The sequence below is a fragment of the Talpa europaea genome (genome assembly GCF_964194135.1).
Source record: "Talpa europaea genome assembly, chromosome: 8".
Taxonomy (NCBI): domain Eukaryota; kingdom Metazoa; phylum Chordata; class Mammalia; order Eulipotyphla; family Talpidae; genus Talpa; species Talpa europaea.
In genome coordinates, this window is record NC_140075.1 from 13,990,269 (window position 1) to 14,011,384 (window position 21,116).

Consider the following 21,116-nt stretch of genomic DNA (forward strand, 5'->3'; position numbering starts at 1 on the left):
GACAGATGCCCCCCCGCGCCCCCCCTCCCACCACATGGCTACCTGGGCCACTTCATGTTGGCCCTCCATACCAGGCTCATCTCACAACACTGACAGCAGCACAGCCTCCCAGAGACCTTGGATGGCGACATGCAGCCAGGGACGACCTGGGGACCCAGGTCTCTGGCTGCTGACCTGGCTCATCCTCCCTGCCAGGGAGCAGGCCCTGCAGCATCGGCAACTCCAGGCTCCTGTCTCCCATGGGCCCAGAGGAGCTCCAGAGTGTGGAGCCTCTCCCTGGGGTGGTCCTGGGGAGTGGGCCACTCTTCTCTGCTGCCCTTGGAGGGGAGGCTGGTGTCAGGCTCACAGCACTTGGAGGATCCCACCCAGGGGAGGGCACCTGCACATGCCTCACCCAGGCCTGGCCAGCCCTGCTGGGGGCTGAGATATCTCCCACCCGGGGTGCCTGTCCTCTCACCCAGTGTGCCTGTCAGCCCTGCTCCTCTCTGGCCGTGCCCTACAGGGCCTTGCGGGCCTAGTCAAGGTGCCAGGGCCACAGACAGTGCACATGTGCCAGCCACAGGCTTCTCAGGGCCCTCTCCCTGCTCACACACCTGCCCACCTGCCTGGAGGTTGTATCAATTTGGGACTGGGTTCTGACTGGGACGAGGCCACCCAAGGCATGGGGTGTCCACGTCAACAGTGAGTGATGCCAATGAGTCCTATTCTATCTCCTTCCCTGTCCTCACTGGCTGACTCTCCCTTTCTCTTTCTGTATGTTCCTCTGATGTTCTCTCTCCCCCACTTGGTCTGTCCTCATCTCACTCTCTGTGTGTATCCCTGTTCTTCTCTGCTTCTCTGTCCCTGCCCCATTCCTCTGTGTCCCTGTCTCAGTCTCTCTCTGATCCCCAGTGTGCAGAGGACCAGAGGGAGGGAGGGAGGAGATAGGAGACTGAGATGATGGTGCACGGGTGCCTTGGAGAAGGAAACTCTATGGGGACTACACCTGAGGGGGGAGGAGGAAAACAGTCTTTACAAGTGAAAAGTGAAGTTAAAAAATAATAAAAAAGAAGAATATTAAAAAAAATACAATCATTAGGATACTCATTCTGTCTTGGTTTCTTCAGCAGTAGGTGTGAACTGCCCACACTGGGCAGTTCCTCAAGCATCCTGGCCTATACCTGTCTCCACAGTGGGACTGTTTTGAACCTGTCTCCTGGAGGCAGCATAAAGTTGGATTTTGTTTTTGGTACTACCAGTCACTCTGTGTCTTTCTCTTTGGTGAGTTCAATTCATTTCCATGAAGGGTGATGATATGATGACTTACTACTGTGCTTTTGTCTTTAGACAAATCCAGGCAAGAAATGTGTGGTAGGGCCTCCCCAGTGGCGCAGCGGTTGAGCGCTGGGTTGCAAGGCTGCCCGCTGCCTCTGAAGCATCGTTTCGATCTCTGGCTGCTCCCTGGCCACCAGAGGACTGTCCCACGTGGCACGCAGACCTCTCCAGCCGCCCGCTGCTGCCCTCAGCAGTGTACTTTGTCAGTCTGCCTGTTCTGCAACCTGATCTGGCTCTGGTGAATTCTCTCACCTTCTCACTGTACCCAGTGCTTGTATAAATAAATAAATTAATAAATGAACAAATAAATAAATAAATCTTTAAAAAAAAGTTATATCCCAATAAATTTGCTTTAAAAACATAACAAAATGGGTCTACAAGTTGCCCTGTGTCTGTCCTTCACAGTATCCTCATTGAGGGCTTGGGGGGCAGGAAAATGCCTGAGCCCACGAGGAGCTGAGCACAGATGGTTTCACTGCATAGATGCTGTCAAGGCGCCTCCTCTGTGTGGTCCTAAGTCATGCAATGAGATGCTGACATCACGCTGCTTCTGTGATGGGAGATACATTTAGGGGCCTTGGGTGGGAGACAGCTTATTTTTCATGTGCGCAGAATGGAAATAATGAGTGTCCAGAAGGTCTACTGTGTTGGTTTTAAATTTTCCACCAGTTCTGTGATACACAGGAGGGGAGACAACTCCCTCCGGGAGTGTGTCTGACTCCCTGGCTCTTCCTCATGAGAATGAAGCAGAAGGGATGTGCCACGTCACAGAGTCAGGCTCACAGGGGCTGAGACTTCCCACCTGCCCCCCCCCCCCGGTCCCTCTCTGGGGTGACTCCCTGCACACTTTGGACCCTCAGCTAAGGGGACGCCCACAGGACAAGAACCTTAGGGTTTTCTCCAGGAGCTACATGCATGAGCTCTGAGGCATGTCCTTCCACGCTGAACATGCCCGTTCAGATTTGCCAACATCTTGTCCCCATTGCAGCCTCGTGGGACCCAGAGCTGGAGCCTCTGGGGGAGGTCCAACCTGCCGCCTGCCCCTCAGAGACTGTGGAGATGCCAGGTCTTTATTTTAGGTGCAAAGTAGGAAGTAATTTGGTACAAACCAGTAAAATATTCAGGCGATAAAGTGATCAGTGGCTGTTTTCTCACAAGAAACAGTAGAGACCAGAGTAGCTCACGTGATGGTCAAGGTCCTGATTGCAATGAGCTGTCAGACAAGGAATCCACATCCCCTGAATTGTCCTTCAAAATATGTGATTTTTAAAAATCAGTTCTACCGTTTTTAGATTCCCATTTAATTTTGCTATTTTGTTTTCTTTATACTATCCCCAGAGCAGTGTCTGCAGGGTCACAACACAGAGGGGCTGTAAGCAGACTGGAGCTGTGAGCGAGGCTGACTCTAACCTGCTAGCAGGGAGTGGGGCCCTGGAGCCCCAGAATCATCCCCCAGGGCTGTCCCTCCAGGGCAGCACAGGCCTTTCTCCTCTTGATTCCCTGAATCACCTCCTCTTGATTCCAGTAATCTCCCTGCCACCCCAGCATTGGAGAGTTGGGGAGGATGTTGTGGCTCAGGAAATGGGGGCCTCCTCCTGACCATCTGTCCTCTCCTCCTCTCTCTCCTTCATCAGCCTGAGTGTGCATGTTTGAGTCACACCAGCCCTGCACGGACAGGAAAGGCCCAGAACTTAAGTGATTCCCTGGTAAGTTACAGCACCAGCCCCTCTGCAGTCCCACCAGGGGAGACAGAGACTGTCCCAGCCCCAGCCAGATCCCCGTCACCCACACAGACCTTCCCCTCACAGTGACCCCGATGCTGTCCCTTCCTGGCCCCACCCTTCCTGGTGCCCCCACCACTCCTTTTGGGCCCCATCTCCTAGTCCCCATTTTCATCCTCGGCTCCATTTCCAGGAGCCTCCCCGACTTCCTAGTCATGCCCTGGGGGCTCTCCTCGACCTCCCCTCATTCAGAGATGGAGAATTTTTAAAAGATGTATATTTATTTATTTATTTTCTTACAGTGTGGGCATCTTTCTATAGTTATTGTTCCTCTTAGGTGCGGCCCTTTCACCAATGACCCACCACATACCACCACCAGCTTCCCGGATCTCTCCCCCGCTCTGATCACTCCTGCTCCCCCCTGCTCTAAGATGTGGATGGCTGTTTGGCCCCGGGTCTTGGCATGTTCCTGGAACCTTGTCATTTTCCTGGGCAAGGACCTGGGCTCCTGGGTAGAATTGAATGTTAATTCCCAGGAGGAGGCGCTTTCACCCCTGGAAGCAGAAGCAGAAACAAACTACAGAGACTCTGGAGTCCAAGGATCCATCCGAGACCGAAGGAACCTCTATATTTGGGGATCATCCCATAATCAGGGAATCAGCTATTAGGACCTGGAAACCTGCTTTTGTCCTTTGTCCATAGGACTATGAAAATTGGAGGACTCTGACCTGATACTGGACTTGGGCGCCCCCTTGTGTGCAGATCCCTGTCCTGCCGCTGGGGGCCCAGGGAGCCTGGGGAGGGCCTGGCTGAGCAGAAGAAAGGGCGGCTCTGAGCTCCTGTGCTCAGCCCTGTGGCCACACGGGGGCGCTGCCGCCTGTTCCGGATTCTGGTGGAGCCGCCAGGAAGGGGTGGGGGCTGAGGTGGGCAGAGCTGGGGGTCCTGGAGGGCGGTGTCCTGGGGTGAGATGCTCTGTGAGGAGTCTGAGCAGCAGGGCTCAGGGGAGAGAAGACTCTGGAGCCTGCCCTGTGTATGAGATTTCCAGCTTTTCTCCCAGAACCCCTCTCTCCACTCCCTGGACGGTGATACCAGGGAAAACTGGAAAAGAAAAAAAAAATTCCATCTATAACCTATTAAATATTGAGAGTATTTTTAAAAAACAACAAAACAACATTTAAAGAATTCTGTTCGATTTACAGAAAAGTTGCAAAAGCAGTACAGGTCTTGCTTACCCCACACCATTTCCATTTTGTTAACATCCTACAGGAGTACAGATTTTTTTTACAACTAATGCAGCAATGTTGACATAATAACTAAACACCATACTTTAATTCGTTTTTGCTAATGTCCATTTTATGCCCAGTAATCCCATCCAGTTTGCCTGGATGACAGTTTCTCAGACTTTCCTTGTTTTTATAACATTGACACTGGTGAGGAGTGATGTTTAGGAGAGGTGTTGGGGTCACAGATGGGGGTTCTTGGGTCACCTCTAAGAAAAGCTTCACCAGATTCCTCCTTTCAGTGGCATGAGGGCACACACACACACACACACACACAAAAGGAAAGAAGATGATGCTTACACAAAGAAAATTGGCAAGAGGAGCTGCCCCTGGAGAGAGTGGGTGTATTAGGAGAAGCCTGTTAGTGGAGGCTCATTAGAACTCTGTTGGTGTGTGTGGTGTGGAATTACACATTTTGATAGGTGTGAAGCTGTACTCCAAAAATTTATACAGTGTTATAAACGAGTGTAACACACACACACACACACATATATATTATATATATATATATATATATTAATTATTGCTTTTGGGTATTGTGCTCACATATATGCTAAAAGCCATGATCCATTACGGAGGTCTTACTATGTGGGCCTCTTAGTTGAATCATAGTCTGTAGTATACTGTCAGTTTCCAATCCTCAGATATGGAGGAAATTTCTAATTCCATTTGCTCCTCAGTTGATCTATATAGCCAACATCTGCATCAAAAATAAAGAAAATCCTTGAATTTCCTCAAATTGTGTCCTGGAAAATATTCCTAAAATTATGTCCCTTACAGTTATTTCATTGTTTCCCTTTCCTTTCCAGTCTGATTTGGGTAATTTTAATGCCAAATTAAAATTCCAATAGGGAACAGTGATAGAGAAAGAAATAGATGAGATAGTAATACATTACTCCTTAAGAATTTTCTTGTAGCCCTAGGAAAATCAAGTGTCCTCCACGGTGGCAAAAAGAGGAGATGATTTCCTGATGCAGGACCACTCACAATGTAATAGAAACGCAGAGTTGTATTGCCATGGGTTTGATCCCTAGCCCATTTTGGAATAGGGTCCGAGTCCTGTGTCATAAGCCTATATAACTAACCTGGGTCCCGGGTTCCAAGGAGGACCATGGATTTGTGGCTCATGCATGCACACTTTTCTGCCCCACCGAGGGCATATTGTGGCACCATCCTTGTAGGGACTTTGGGCCCAAGACCTGTTTCCTGTGGTTTCCTGAGGGGAGGTTCCCCAAACTGTGTTTGCATAGACTAGCTGTGAGCCATCCTCAAACTTCTATAATGGATTTTCCCTTCGTGTATTTAAGTTGTATTCTGTTGTATAGTGACTTGTGGACTAGACAATGTAGCAGAAGTACACTGAAGCAAGTCGATTAAGAGTTGATAAATGAGTGTAATGTCACAGAATTAACTGATTGATTTATTCTCAAAATGTTTATAATTCAGTTAGTTTATGCTTTAGTTAGAGTGACCATGTTTATCCCTTCATCATATTGCTCTGTACTAGTCTCAAATAGTTTCTCATTTAAAGCCTTTTCTCCTTGATCTGCTTTGCAGACTTTCCAAACAAAGTCTGCTACCTTTTTCCAATGTATTTTTTTAAGCATAGAAGAACTGGGGTGTAGCCCAGAGGTGCGGTGGTTGAGAGGATTCACCAGAGAGAGTGGGGAGCTGAACAGACAGATGTACTGAAATACACTGCTCAAGGGAGCAGCAGGCATGACAGGAGAAGGCTGCTGCACCATATGTGGCTTAGCTCCCTCGTGGGGAATTGAACTCAGGCCATAGTAGTGACAGAGCTGAGACTTACTCCCTAAGCCACCAGCGAGGCCCCTTTTTCCAATAATTTCTCACTGCAGTATTGGCCATGTAGAATTTACTATAAAATGAATGTGTCTTTACTGATCAATGAATCATGTCCCAGGCAAGTTTTAGATTTAAATTAATTGGTATGCATGTGTAAGGACTATATACTACATGGTTGATATGAACATCTTTTCTGGTTTTTAAGTGACTCTGAAATTGAAAAGAGATTTTTTGTTAAATGTCAAAGTTAAAATTAACATGAAAATATTTAACCTTTCGTTCTTATTATAGCAAAATGGAGAATAACAAATGGCAGGGTTTCACATGGTAGCCCTGAAGGATAATGCTTTTCAGATCCCTTTTTTCTATCTATTTTAATAAATAGCTCTTCATTATCTTTTTATGTTACAAGTTTGCATACTGAACCAGATTGCAATGAAATAACAGCCTAATGAAAAACACTATGTTTGAAATAGATGTAGGTCATTCTGTGTCCATAAATTTTTAAGTAGGTGATGGAAAATTGGTCTCTAAGTAAGAGAGTTTTGTTTAATTTTCAAGTTAGGCTATAGTTTTGTCTGTGAGCAAACCATTTACTCTCTATGGTATTACCTTTCTTCTAACTAATTCTGTGAGTCATAGTCTCTTCTGGTCCTACTGATATTATTGCAAATAGCAAGATTTAATCCATTGGGCTTTTTTTAGTAGCTGAGTAGTATTGGTGTGCTGTGCGCCATATCTTCATAAGCAACTCATCTGTTGTTGGACCCTTAGGTTGCTTCCATACCTTTAGTATTGAAAATACTATTAGCATGAACAGAGGAGTGCACATATCACTTCATATTAGTGTTTTTGTATACTTCAGAAAGATTTCTAAGAATGGGAGTGCTGGATCATCAGGTAGAACTATTTTTTTCTATTTTCAGAAATATCTCTACTATTTTTCTAGGAAGGGAAACAGTCTACATTTCCACCAACAGTGGAGTAAAGACATGGATATAAGTTCTGAAATCACAAAATACACAGAAAAACAAAAATGACTGAGTTCCTTAATCAGCCTTAGAGATGACTTTTGTCAACCCGATTACATTGGCAAAGGAAATGAAAGAAATTTAAACAAATGGGACAATATTTTTTTTTTATTTTTTAATAGTTCTTTTTTAAAGATTTATTTATTTATTTATTCATACAAGCACTGGGTACAGTCAGAAGCACGGGAGGGTGAGAGAATTCACCAGAACCAGAGTGGAGAGCAGAGCAGGCAGAATGAAGAAGTACACTGCTGAGGGGAGCAGCGGGCGGCAGGAGAGGTCTGCACACCATGCGGGACCCTTGCCTGGTGGCCAGGGATCGAATCGGCACTGCAGAGCCTGGAGGCAGATTTGCAATCCAGTGCTCAACCGCTGTGCCACCGGGGGGGCCCCAAATGGGACAATATTAAACTAAAAAGTTTCTATGGAGTGAAAGAAACCACTATTAAAGAAAGACAAGCTAATGATTTGGAGAAAATACTTACATGTGTCAGGTAAGGGCTTAATAGAGACATTTTATAAAGAACTCATTAAACTCGTCACAAAAAGAACAAACACCTCCATTAAAAAGTGGACAGAGATGTTGAAGAGTGACTTGTCCACAGGAGACAGAGATGGCAGCAGGCCCATGAATGTGTGTTCCTCTTCTCTTGTTCAGAAAGCAAATCAGAAGCAAAATGACCGATTGTCTCCTATCTGTTAAGAGGGTTATTATCAAAATAGACAAGAAACAAGTGATGGTAAAGTGTGGAGAGAAAAAATCTTTATAGATTGTTGTTATGAATTTCAATTGCTGCAATCATGGAAAATAGTGTGGCAATCCCCAAAAAAATTAAGAATAGAAATTTCGGGCCTCCCCTGGTGGCGCAGCAGATGAATACTGGGCTGCGAAGCTGCCCGCAGCATCTGCAGCACCGGTTAGATCCCGGCCACCAGCGAGGGTCCCACATGGCGTGACAGACCTCTCCTGTCGTGCTTGCTGCTCTTGTCAGCAGTGTATTTCATCACTCTGCCTATTTTGTCTCAGCTCTGGCTCTGGTGAATTCTCTCACCCTCCCACACTTCTGGCTGTACCCAGTGCTTGTATAAATAAATAAATCTTAAAAAAAAGAAGCAAATAGCAATTACATCTACCAAGTTGCTCATGATAGAAATTTTAGCAGCATCTTTAATTTTTCTTTCCCTCACTTTCTATATCCATCCAAATCAGCCCTATTAGCTAACATCCTAAGCAACGTACCACTCTGACCCACTCCTCTCTCTTTGTCTACTGCAAGTTTCTCGGTTGTTTTCCCTGTTGCATTCTTGTTCTCCTACAATCTAGTTTCCCCAATGCAAAGATATTTTTCTCAAACACAAATTATTCAATTCACTCCACTCTCCAACACCTCTCTCCATTTTCACATCTATCATGAAGGTCAGGCCATCACCCTGAATTAGGAAGTTCTGAGTGACTAGTTTTTGTGAATATCTTTGACCTTGACTCACAATTCCTTCTCCTTTGTCCACATGAAACACTGACCTCCTTTTTCTTACTGAAGGGTGATTCAGTCATTTCTGTCTGTCCGTGCTCCCCTCTGCAATTGTGCTTTCTCCCAAATTTTGTTGTATGCATCCTGGTCTGTAAATAGAGTTCATATTGTCATTTATTGAAATCTTATAATTTCCATTAAAGAATAATATTTTCATAGCTTTACAGAGGCATACATTTTATTAAAAATATCCTGAAGGGTTTCATATTTTGATGTTATCCTAAATGGTATTGAAAATTCAATTGGTTTGTTTTGATCCTTTGTACAGATCCTATCACTATTTATTATTTCTCTGGTGGATTATTTTAAAACTTATTTATATTGCTTTTTTCCCCTGCCACTGAAAAGTCAGTTTTACCACAACATTCTCTCTATATCCTGATCACTAGAACACTATCAATTCTACAAAAGTACAGTGTAGATTCTCAATTATTAGTCATTGTTTCTTTTGAGTGAATATCATATATAGGTAACCTTGGAAAAATGATTAACCTCTCTTCTCTAAATGTCCTTCTTCAGATACTTATTAATATATTTGTAAGTGGACACATTGATATATGTAATATACATAGAATTAAAACACTGGTACTTATACTTCCTGATATTTATCACTATTAAATCACTTTATTTTGGCTAAAGTGTTAAAAGCAACCTAAAAAAAAAAGTGTTCTGAATTTCCTAATATTTTTGTTTCATTTTTAAGCACATTGGTATTGTTATGACCTATTGGATTTGTTAGTATATTCCTTCTCAAAGGAACTATTGTGCATATAGTATTATTATCTCATGTTATTTTTCTACTAAACTAGACTCCATGACACAATTATAGCCCCCAAAAGAAAGACATGATGAAAATGAAATGTGAATTTACCTCTTGATAATTTTAGAATTTAAACCTTACTAGTTCACTCCAACAACAATGCCTCCTTTTTTTAATTTTTTAAGATTTATTTTATTTATTTATACAAGAACTGTGGTAAAAGCCAAATTCGAGGGAGGGTGAGAGGATTCCCCAGAGACAGAGCCGGGAACAGAACAGGTAGACTGACTGAAATCCACTGCTGACGGGAGCAGCGGGCGCGGCAGGAGAGGTCTGCGCGCCACGTGGGCCCCTCGCGGGCGCGGCAGAAGCTATGGACAGCTCCTCAGCGCGGGCCCAACCGCCCACGCCCCCTGTTTGCTGTTCTCTCCACAGTGTGAGCGCGACAGTAAAGCATCTGCACAAGGCAGGGCCAGGATGGGGACGCCTGGAAAAGCCAAAACCCAGGACGGGATTGCTCAGGACAGAAGAAAGGGCCTCTCGGGCATTCCAAGGGTTGTCGTTAAGGGGGAGCTTCTTCCTTTAAGAAACCGCTGGGGGTTCCCTCTGCCAATGGCTGTGGCCTCTGGCTCTGACGCCACAAAGAGCCATTGTGACGGCACCGGCACTGCCTCCAATAGGCCCGCCGGGACTGCGCCTGTGTCCTCAGGAGCCGGGAAGCTTTGGACAGTGACTGGGTGCACTCTGGACGCTGACAGAGAGAGTGAGAGCGTGTTTTGGGGTATTTGATTTTCTTTTGGTTTCTTTATTGGTTTACTTATTTAGTTGTTTGTTTAGGCTATTTATTTTAGTTACTTTATTTTTCTTCCTTTGTTTTTTCCTTATTTTCCTTGATTTTTTTTATTTGCTTATAGTTTTTTCTACTTTTTCTGTTTCCTTTTATTTGTTTTCTATTTTCCTTTATTTTTTTATTATTGGCTTTTATTTTTATCTTTATTCTTTTATTTTTTTACTTCAGTTTTTAGTTTTTTGATTTTTATTTTTCTAGAGATCTACCCCATCTTCCCTTCTTTTCTTTTTTTTTTTTTTTAAAGAGGCATGTATTTTTATTTATTTATTTATGATTTATTTATTTGTTTGTTTTGTTTATACATGCACTGGGTACAGTCAGAAGCGCGGGAGGGTGAGAGAATTCACCAGAGCCAGAGCAGGGAGCAGAGCAGGCAGAGGGACCGAAGTACACTGCTGAGGGGAGCAGCGGGCGGCAGGAGAGGTCTGCGCGCCATGTGGGACCCTCCTGCGGTGGCCGGGGAGCAGCCGGGCATCGAACCGGCGCTGCAGAGGCTGCGGGCAGCTTCGCAACCCAGCGCTCAACCGCTGCGCCACCGGGGAGGCCCATTCCCTTCTTTTCTTGTTTCATTTTTTGTTCTTTCTTCCCCTTTGTCATTTATCTGGGTTTTTATTTTGATTTGTTTGTTTTTTCAGGTTTTTGTTTCTAATTGTTGTTTGTTCTGTTGTTTGTTCTATTGGTCTTTGTTGTTGTTCTGTTTTATTCTTAAATTCAGTAGTTTGTAATTGGTTTGTTGTTACCGTATTTTGCATTTAAATCTCATTTGTCATTTTTTGTTTGTGTAGTTTCATTCATTTGTAGTGTAGTTAGTATTGCTAGTAAGGTGAGTGAAGTTAGTATTGCTGGCAGAGTTAAGTTAGCATTGTTAGTATTTAGTGAGGTTAGTGGATACTTTCTGAGTACTATTAATACTAGATTAATAGTACATTTGTTAATATCTTAGGAGAGTCAGCTGTCAGCGGAGGTAGCACAAGGGCTGGGAGCACAGTCAGGGCTGGTGAGTGTAGTCTGCGTAGTCCAAGTGCTTAGGCGCTATGCATAGGGCACCTCCCTGCTAACCTCCGCAGCATTCAGAGGGAAGCAAGCTGCTCCTGGGGGTCAGGAGGGGACCTCAATCCCGGAGACCCTGAGCTGGTCTTCAGCCCGCCCCTGCCTACTGCCCCCAGGGGCACCCAGGAGCCCCAGGTACGTGCACCTGTCAGGTGTGTTCACTCTGTAGCGGGTGCCTGGTGGTGCACTCTGTGTCCCAGAGCACGGCTCCCGCAATGGAGCCATGCACCGCCCGCCCGTCCCTTTGGCCACCCCCACTCTGCTGTCAGGTGCCTGTCCCTCACCCCAGCAGTGAGGCAACACCTGTCTGACCTCAAGAGCAGCTCCCTTGCTCTTTTAACTGATTCAATGATTCGAGACTGTCTCCTGTGCACATTTTATTCAGAGGCCTCTCTGGCCGGTGTGCTGCCAGGGCCAGCAGGGCTTCAGGGGACAGCACTGCAGGCCGTGTCTTGAGGGACATCCCGTGTCCCCGCGGACTGTGGGGCCATCCCCACCTGGGTATTGGACACCAGCCAGCGCTGCCCAGACACCAAACCCTGCCTGCCCGCAGGCCCTGCCCTGGGCCCCACCTTCTCCCTGTGGGGACCATAGCCTGGCCGTCGGGGCACAGCCCCTGCTCACCTCAGTGATCCCCGAGAATGGGAACCCCAGGTCCTCCCGAACCCAGCAGGTGAGCATGGGGGTGCAGAGAGAAGCCATCCCCACTGCAGGACACAAAGGGAGAGCGACCGGCCAGCTGGTGCAGCGGTGGCGACCTAAAAAGAGGGTTTTCCAAGAGGCAAATCAGCACGAGGCAAAGCAATGAAAAAGTGTACAAGTTTAGGGCCTCCCCAGTGGCACAGCGGTTGAGCACTGGGTTGCGAAGCTGCCCGCGGCCTCTGCAGCGCTGGTTCGATCCCCAGCTGCTCCGGCCACTGGAGGAGGGTCCCACATGGCGCACAGACCTCTCCTGCCGCCCGCTGCTCCCCTCAGCAGTGTGCTTCGGTCCTTCTGCCTGCCTGCTCCCCGCTCTGGTTCTGGTGAATTCTCTCACCCTCCCGTGCTTCTGACTGTACCAGTGCTTGTATAAATAAAGATAAATCTTTAAAAAAATAAAAAGTACAAGTTTATCTTCAGTTATTTTTCTTAGAAATAAGCACATTTTCAAAGTTTGTAAGAAGTAATGTGATCAGAGCTGGACCCTTATAAAGCCAAAGCAAAAAACACTTTTTTGGAAATTGAAGGTGAAATCCTAACCATTACAGGTGCGGGGCGCACGGGCCTGCTCTGACTTTCTTTCCAGGTGAGGCCAGGGCCTGTGGCCACTGCCAGGGGCTTTTGGGTGGGGAGGTGCCCATGGGCGGTCACTGGGCAGTCCCGGGCTCGCAGGCCCTCTCTGGGGGCTGGGGACGTGACTTGTTGGGCTGCTGGGCGGAGGTCCCGGCTTCCCTGCCATGGGAACAAAATGTCCTGGTAGTATCACGCTTTTCCTGGGGAGACCCTGATGAATGGAAAGCAGCTCCCCTAGGTGGACGTGGGGCTGGCACAGGGTGCACCCCACCCGTGAGCAGGCTGCTAGGCCCACAGCTCAGCTGACAGGCTCCGACCTGCCCTACCCGTGTGCAGTGACTTTTATGTGCACGATTCCTTGGTGGCCCTGTGAGCGGGACCCTGCTATCACCCTGGGGTTGCCCTGAAAGCCTGCATGAAGGTGAAGGACATGGAGGCAAGACCTCCCTTCTGACTCTGGTCTAGCACCCCCTCTGCTCCCTGGTGCCCCCTCTGTGCCCAAGCGCCCCCTCTGTGCCCTGGCACCCCCTCTACGCCAAGGCACACCCCCTCTGTGCCCTGGCACCCCCTCTGTGTCGAGGCACATCCCCTCTGTGTCCTGGCACCCCCTCTGCCCCGGGAGCCTCCACTCTCTCCGCCTGCAGCTGTTGGGGTCTGGGCCTTGGGTTGTCCTGGGTGGTATGGTGGGGGCTGGCATCTGACCTGGATTGAATAAACACAAACCCATCACCCCTGCACACACCGTGCCCCAGAGGAAGGAAGGAAGGAAGGATGGTGCTCCCCTGGGACTTGCCTGCCAGGGCTAATTGTTCTGAGCTGGCTCCTCCCACTGGGTGCTCAACCTGGGGATGAGGGAGGCCCCGGCCTGGGGAGGAGGGAGGTTCTCCTCTTAATAACTTGGCAGGTGGCTGGTGAAGATGCTACCCCCGTGTGGTGGCCTTGAAAGTCGTGCCGATGCTTCACGCGCTTGATTCCAGAGAGGGTTTAAATTATAAAAGAAGCCTCTCTCGCTGGTCCTCAAAGGGCCCAAACTGCAGAATCCCCCGGGGAGAGGGAGCAGAGAGGCCTCTGTCTCCCGAGGCCCACCCCCAGGGCCCTCAGCGCTCTGGGGAAGCCACATCTGAGGTAACCAGCAGGCCTGGGGTGCTGGATCCTCCCCGGCGCCGAGCCCAGGCCCAGGGCCCGTGGGTCTGGGAGTGGTTCTGAGAGCAGGTCTAGACAGACCTGTTCAGAGGCGGGGTTTGCACTGCTGGAGCTGGATCCAGACTTTGTCCACACTGTGCTCTGATGAATAACTGTCATCTGTGAAGCTTCTGAAGAAACATAGGAGTTTTGTAATCATTCCCTTTTCCATACTGAAACCAGCGATGCCCCGTGCAGGGCTTCAAGTGTGAGCCTTCGACTTTCCTTCCATGGGCCTGGAAGACCTCCTCCTGAAGGCCTGTCGTGAGCGGCGCCTCTACCCTTACAGGGGGCAGAGATTCCACCCCTCCTGTAACTGCTGAGTCCCTGGGGTCCCCCCATGAGAAAGCGCCTGTCCTGGCTTCCTCCGCTGACTGCCCCATCCCCAGGGAGCACAGCATGCCCCGGCCCCCAAGCCCCAGCCTGGGCCCGCGGGGTGGCTGCCCCCCAGCTCACAAGGGCTCCCCCTGGACTCCTGCTTCCCCTTCCTTGCCTCACAGACCTGCCTCTGCCTGGGTGGCTGTAGGAATATAAAGTGTTAATGTCGTTTTGCCGGGGACATTGGAAGATGTGCAACCACCTTTTGGCCCCCTGGTCCGGGAGCCTGGCCAGCGACCAGACCAGGAGCCAAAAGATAGGGCTGGTTATGTAACTGTTTGCGATGTCCGGGACCACCAAGAAATAGGTTGGTTATATAAGTCCGGGGCATCGTGCACAGGAATGTGGCCAGCCCACCATGAATCCCTGGGCTTGGATACTGGCCATATCCGACCTTGGGAGATAAAAACACAGTGGTCACCTAGTTGCTGAGGCTTGCAGCTGCTGGATGTGGATATGTCTCCCATGCTGTTCTCCGGAGTGCTGACTTTTTTGCCTCTGTGATGCTGTTCTCCGGAGTGCTGCCTTTTTTGCCTCCATGATGCTGTTTTCTGGAGTGCTGACTCTTTGCCTCCGTGATGCTAATTTCTGAGGAAACTGTACAGTATGTATGCATGTTCATCAGTTTGGTTGGGTTTGGGGCACTGTTTATAATTTTGCTCGCACATCGCCTCTGTTGCTCACAATAAATCCTTTTTCCTTTAATACGGTGTGGTCATTGAATCCCACGGAATCGAGCCTCCCTCAAACACCTGTGCACAGGGCTAGCAATTATATTTTATTGCTAGTTACAGTGGCCCTCCCACCCCTGGGCCTGGTGCACCCCACATGCCCCAATCCCTGGGCTCTGGCCACGTTGCTGGGGCCCGCCATGGGATGAGCAAAGCCCCAAGTCAGCCGCCCCAGGAAACGGCCGGCCGGGGCCATGCACCGCTGTGCCGAGGGAGCAGGTCACTTCACCTAGACTGAGGTGACTTCAGCACATCTGGCCAGCGTGAGGGTGACCACCAATGGCAGTTTCCGGCGCCCCTGCCCGAGCCCTGTGCAGGATGGAGGGGCTGCCCACGTGGGCGTGAGGGAGTGTCCCAGCGACTGTGTGGGGAAGAGGAAGGATGGATTCTGGAAGGTACTTCCGGGTGAGGATTTGAACATCTCAAAGTATCTGTGAACTTGTCTTGCTGGGGATGGATACACAGATGCCGACTCGTCGCCAAAGGTGCACCCGCACCCTGGGGCGCCCGCCCTAGTGAGAGCAGGATGTTGTGCCAGGGACGAGGGTGCGTGCCAGGGTGAGGACGTGGGCTGGGGTGGTGCTGTGGGGATGGCATGGGCGCCTGGGGCCGGCGATGGTCATGTTAGGGGGAAATGATGTCCTGAGTTAATCCCATACAGGCTTTGTGGAACCCACCCCCACTCCAGACTAAAGCCATCAGGCATTGGGAAAGACAAATCCCATCACCACCAAAGGGAGGGTGGCTGGGACCTGAGGGTGGAGTTGGACAGCCAGGTTGGATATAAAAACCAAACACGTGGGCCCTGGTCTCTCTGGCTCGTGATCGCTCGCCTCCTGGCTTCACCGCTCCTGGCTCTCGGCCACCTCTCAGCGCCATTTTGGCATTCCTGATCGGCAGATTGGGTAGGACTCATTTAAAACTTTGTCTCCCACTTTTCTCCCAGAGCTGTACATTTCCTCATTTCCCCTTCCCTTGTAAATAAACCTTTTATGAACCTTTCGCATGTGCCTGCAGTAGAGCATTGATAAGTCCTTTTAAGCGTGCGGGTGAGGACCCACAGTCAGGCACCCCATTTTGTATCGGGGTTGCTCTACAACAGTCAGGCGATGGAGGCTGGGACCTGGGGAGTCGGGAGGATGGCCTGGGCGCAGAAAGTTCTTGAGGCCAGTCCTGGGCCTTCGTGTGCTCCCGGGGCTGGGCCTAGAAGCCTGGGGAAGCCGGCTCGGGCCCGGCCGGCTTGGGACGCAGCCGGGGCACGCGTCTGTCATGGCCCTGCTGCCTCTTGGAGGTGACATTTTCCCTCCTCTCCTCCATCACATGTCTGCCGGGGCGAGGGGCCCCTCAGATGTCAGCACACCTGAGCCCGGAGCCCCCCCAGGCTCCTCAGGCCAAGCCTCAGGCTGGTAGCCTGCTGGCCTGTGAGTGATGGGATTACCTTGTGGGGCATGGGTGCCAGCGCCCTTTGCCGGCCACCCTCACATGGCGGCGCTGATGGTGTGGGTGGCCTGGGCGTCCCCAGGCCCTGCTGTGCCCTGTGCTCACACCTGCTGGAGACCGCCCACCTGCCCGCCTGCCCGCCTGCTCCTTGGGTGCCTGCACCGCTCTCCTCCCCTGGCCGCGGCATGCCAGGCGAAGAGTGGGGGCCCATGTGAAGACTGCCCAGAAGAAGCCTGCTCACAGGCTGGGGTGTGGCTTGTTTTCTTCCCCACGTCTAGCAGTGAGAAAGACCATGATGGAGAGGGGCTAAGGCCAGCCAAGACTGAGTCGCAGAGCGTGCGCTGCCCACGGGGACCAGAAGAGCTGGGGGGAGGGCCATTAAGGGGCTAACTCGGTTGGTGCGTAGTGGATCCCTCCCTGCCTAGGACTCTGCCCGGGACCCCATCCGGGAGCCTGGACACTCATCCCCTCAGCCTCGCCCCCACAAATTCAGGCTTCCTGGCACTGTGGGCACCCCAGGACCCGGTGGTGCCAGCTAGAGCTTGCAGCGCCTCTTCACCCAGTGCCCCAAAATGCACCTGAGCATGTGCAGCCGCCTATGCCCCTGAGCGTGTTCATAGCGGGCACTTGTGCACGCGCCGCACCCTGGCAAGCTGATGATGGATCTGAGACATACAGAGGGGAGGGGGATGAAAGGCTCAAAACAGTGGAGAGAAAAGCACCAGGTTACGATGGTGATGGATAATAGAGTCTCTGGTGGTGGGGGAATTACGGGCACTACACCTGAAAGGAGAAATCAAATACCTTACAAAAATATATGAGGACGCTGAAAGGAAGTTTAAAAACTGAAATTAAAAAAAAAATATATATATCCGTCCCAAGTCCTGGCTGACGGACCCAGAGCTGTGGGGGGGGGCTGAGCTGAGGGGGGAAGGTGTTGAGTGTCATAGTCCCCAGCTTAATTTCTGGTTTGCTGGGGGTTGCCCAAGAAATGGAATTGGCTTTAGTACCCTTGGAGATTCTGGGTCTCATTCCCACGTTCATGCCCACAGGGTCGCCTTGCAAATGGAAGAATGGATAAGAAGTCTCAGGGGATGGGGGAGTGAGTAAACAGCTCAAGGTGGCCCAATGAACCTTGGAGGGCAGGGTGGGGATGTAGTCCTGCCCTCAGTCTGGTGTATGCTCTGTCTGATGGGGTTGCTGGCAACGGGGGATATAAGGTGGCCGACACCAGGCAAGTTCCAGGAGCAAGGCAGTCCATCTTCTGAAGAAGGCGTGGAGGAGTGGGAGGCCATGCAGGATCTGGGGGCTCATTGGATAGACAATACCTATGGTCAGATCAGATCCAATCATGTAGTTCCTGTTTGGAGACATCTGAATTCTCAGACTGAAAAGACTATCAGTGACACCTCCTGTAGTTAGGTGTCTAGTCCTGGAAAGGCCTTGTTGGAAATCAGCATGCAAACTATATAGCACGTGTTACATCTGCAGCATGTGTAGGAAGACCCCTCCCTAACTTCCAGCAACCCCAGCACAGCAGCCAGATGCAAAGGAGCATGACCAGCTCCACTGCAGAAGGGGCCCCTTGCACCAGAGTGGTTTTGGGTACATGCCAGTCAGGTTTAACCTAGCCAGTGCCATTTAAAGGCAGCACAGCCTGCCTGCCTGGCTCTTCTGCAGAGCCCACTGCTGACACAAGACCACACAACCTCAGGGCATATACGGTTTCACGTGCAGGTGGGGGTTCTGTTTTAAAGAACTTGTGGCTTTGTAAAAGGAGCAGTCAGATTTTATCTCACAGAGGAGACAATCAAATCTTGAAATGGTGTCAGTTTTGAACATGCACCAATCCAGTTTGAAAGGGGGATAACACTGAAGGAAGTATAAGCTGGGACAGTAGCTGGTTTCATACGTTGATTGGGAGACTCCATTTGGACACTCATTTACTGAAAACTTCATTCTTTGAAACCTTCATTCATTGCAGACCTTTGCATCTGATCTCTCCTTGGAAACACTGCTTGACATGTGCTTCTGCCTCTAACACTGCTCCCACATTGCCTGTTGACTGGTGTCCCTGGCCTATGCATAGCATCTCTGGAAGAGCTGTAAATTGCTGCCTGGTCCTCTGACACCACTTGTGAAAAAAGCTGTCTCCTGTCGGCCTATGTTTGGCATCTCTAAAGAGTTTAACACCAATGCCTGATCTTCCACATCCCCGCCTGCTGACTGGCACTGCAGGCATGTGCACAACCACCTCTAATCAGCAGCTTCTGATCTCCCAGCACCACTGCTCACTGTCGCCCCTGCCTCCAGCATTCTGACACAACCTCTTGGTGCAGTTGCATCTGACACTGTCCAGTCCAGTCTTCAGATTTCTGCCTCAGCACCTCCTATTCAAACAATGTGGCTGCTTGCACTGGGAGTGAAAAGCTTTTGGTCTGTGCTGCTTTCAGAGCAGGCTGCACATACTGGGACGGTGGGGTGGGAAATCACTGCTGCCACTCAGTCTCCAGACACCTTTGCCTAGGCATCAGGCTGCAGGAAAGCCTCTAGTGCCCCTCTGACTTTTGGGAACTTGCATCCCTGTTGCACTGTGACTACCTCTAGCTGCCACCATGAGTCGGGTCCTGGTTCATTACTTGTTGGTGTGCACCACCTCCAAGCTCTCATTGACAGGACGGGGCCATCCTGAATAATCAGCTTTTGGTTTGGAGTACTGGACGCTGTGGGCACTCTTTGGGATAGGAGAGCCAGCCATCCATGGCCTTAGAAACTTTCATTTCCCTCCATTTTCCCTCACTTGTGTCTGGCAGTTGTGAGCACATAGATGAGGACCCACAGACTGTGTCATCCCATCAGCTTTGCATGGTTTCACATGGACACACAACCTTGACTGTGCTGTGACCAGAGCTGCTTAGCCACAGTGACGGAGAACCGAGGAAAGCTTCACCCCCATTCTTGACTCAGAGTGCCAATAAGCAATGTTATTGTTTATGCTTCTAAGTTAGGGGGTGATTTGTTACACTCAGTAGATGTATATATCAAATACCAGCTGTGTTAACTGAAAATCACATCCTGTTTGAAGCACCCAACAGTGTATGCTTTAACTCAGAAGCACTTCCAAGGGGCAGATGTCTCTTCCACAGGGCTCCCGGTGACTCCTCTAAGGTTCTGCTCACCAGGGCTTCAATTTCAGGTTGAACCAAGTCTCTTACAAGGCTGAATTAGGTCTTCTGAGCCCAGAAAGCTCCCAAGGGATTCTTGAGTCCTCTTAGTGGAGAGGTCCATCCTCCATTGGCACTAAAGAACACAAGCCATCTTGGTGGCTAATAAATTATTATTGGTATTTGATTCACAGAAGCCTTATCAGGTTTGTGTCTGAGGGGCAAAATCTAAAACACGGAAAGTAAAAATCCTAATCAGGATGCCTACCCCTGTGTAACACCCTGATGTTCAGCAGGGCCTTGGAAATAACGGGTTCAGGAGGGCCTGCTCCACAGTGTGAGCTGAGAAATCAAGGCAATGGTTCTTGATGTGCCCCCAGCAGAGAACATTGGGAAAGGCTACCTATACAAACAGCTAACATAAGGTTCTTTGCAGAGAAAAAATGGACATTCCAGACAGGAGTAGCACATTCTGGAAAAAAGCTGAAGGAATATGTAGTTTAGTACAACTGAGTAAGTAGTTACAGAGAAGGTAAGATTGCTAAGAGAGAATAGAGTCAGACTGAAAAACCCTTGATGACATGCTAAGACATAGGGCTGCTTCTGAAGACAATAAGAGGGGCCTCCCCAGGGCGCAGTGGTTGAGTGCTGGGTTGTGTAGCTGCCTGCAGCCTCTGCAATGCTGGTTCTATTCTTGGCTGCTCCCTGGCCGCCTGCGAGTGTCCCACATGGGACCTCTCCTGCTGCCCGCAGCTCGCCTCAGCAGTGTACTTGGTCCTTCTGCCTGCTCTGCTCCACGCTCTGGCTGTGGTGATTTCTCTCACCCTCCTGCGCTTCTGACTGTACCCAGTGCTTGTATAAATAAATAAATAAATCTTTAAAAAAAATAAAGTCACAGGGCCTCCTCGGTGGCACAGCGGTTGAGTGCTGGGTTGCGAAGCTGCCTGCAGCCTCTGCAGTGCCGGTTCGATCCCTGGCCACCGGAGGTGGGTCCCGCATGGCGCGCAGACCTCTCCTGCCACCCGCTGCTCCCCTCAGCAGTGTACTTCGTCCATCTGCCTGCTCTGGTCCCCACTCTGGCTCTGGTGAATTCTCTCAACCTCCTGTGCTTCTGACTGTGTGCAAGTGTGTGCATGTTAGTCTAGAAGAGTGTGCCAAGTGTGTGCTTCTATAAGTATGAAGTATTCATGTACTTTCTACCATCAGAAAGACACTCCGAGCTGCAAAGTATCGGTATGATATCTTCAAAAATGGGGCCTCCCGGATGGCCCAGCGGGTTGTGCCCAGTGCTGAGGGAAGTGCTGAGTCTCCAAAGGCCCTAATGTGGCTTCTGTTCCCAAGTCCACATCTGTAGGGGGTTTAATTCTGCTCCAGTATAACTGTAGATGCAGGTAAGTTAAAGTTTTCCCAGTTTCTTGCCATTGGTCCCTGCTCCTGGTGTGTGCCCTGGTCACCCATTTCTCTTTCAAGGGCATCAATGTTGTCCTGCACAGTGTTGTGAGTGTGGTGGTGGTGAGCCCAGTGTCTTCACTCTGCCTCTGCCTTACCTCTCATGCGTAACACAATTCATTTTTGGAGACCATAATTACTCTGTAAACCAAAACA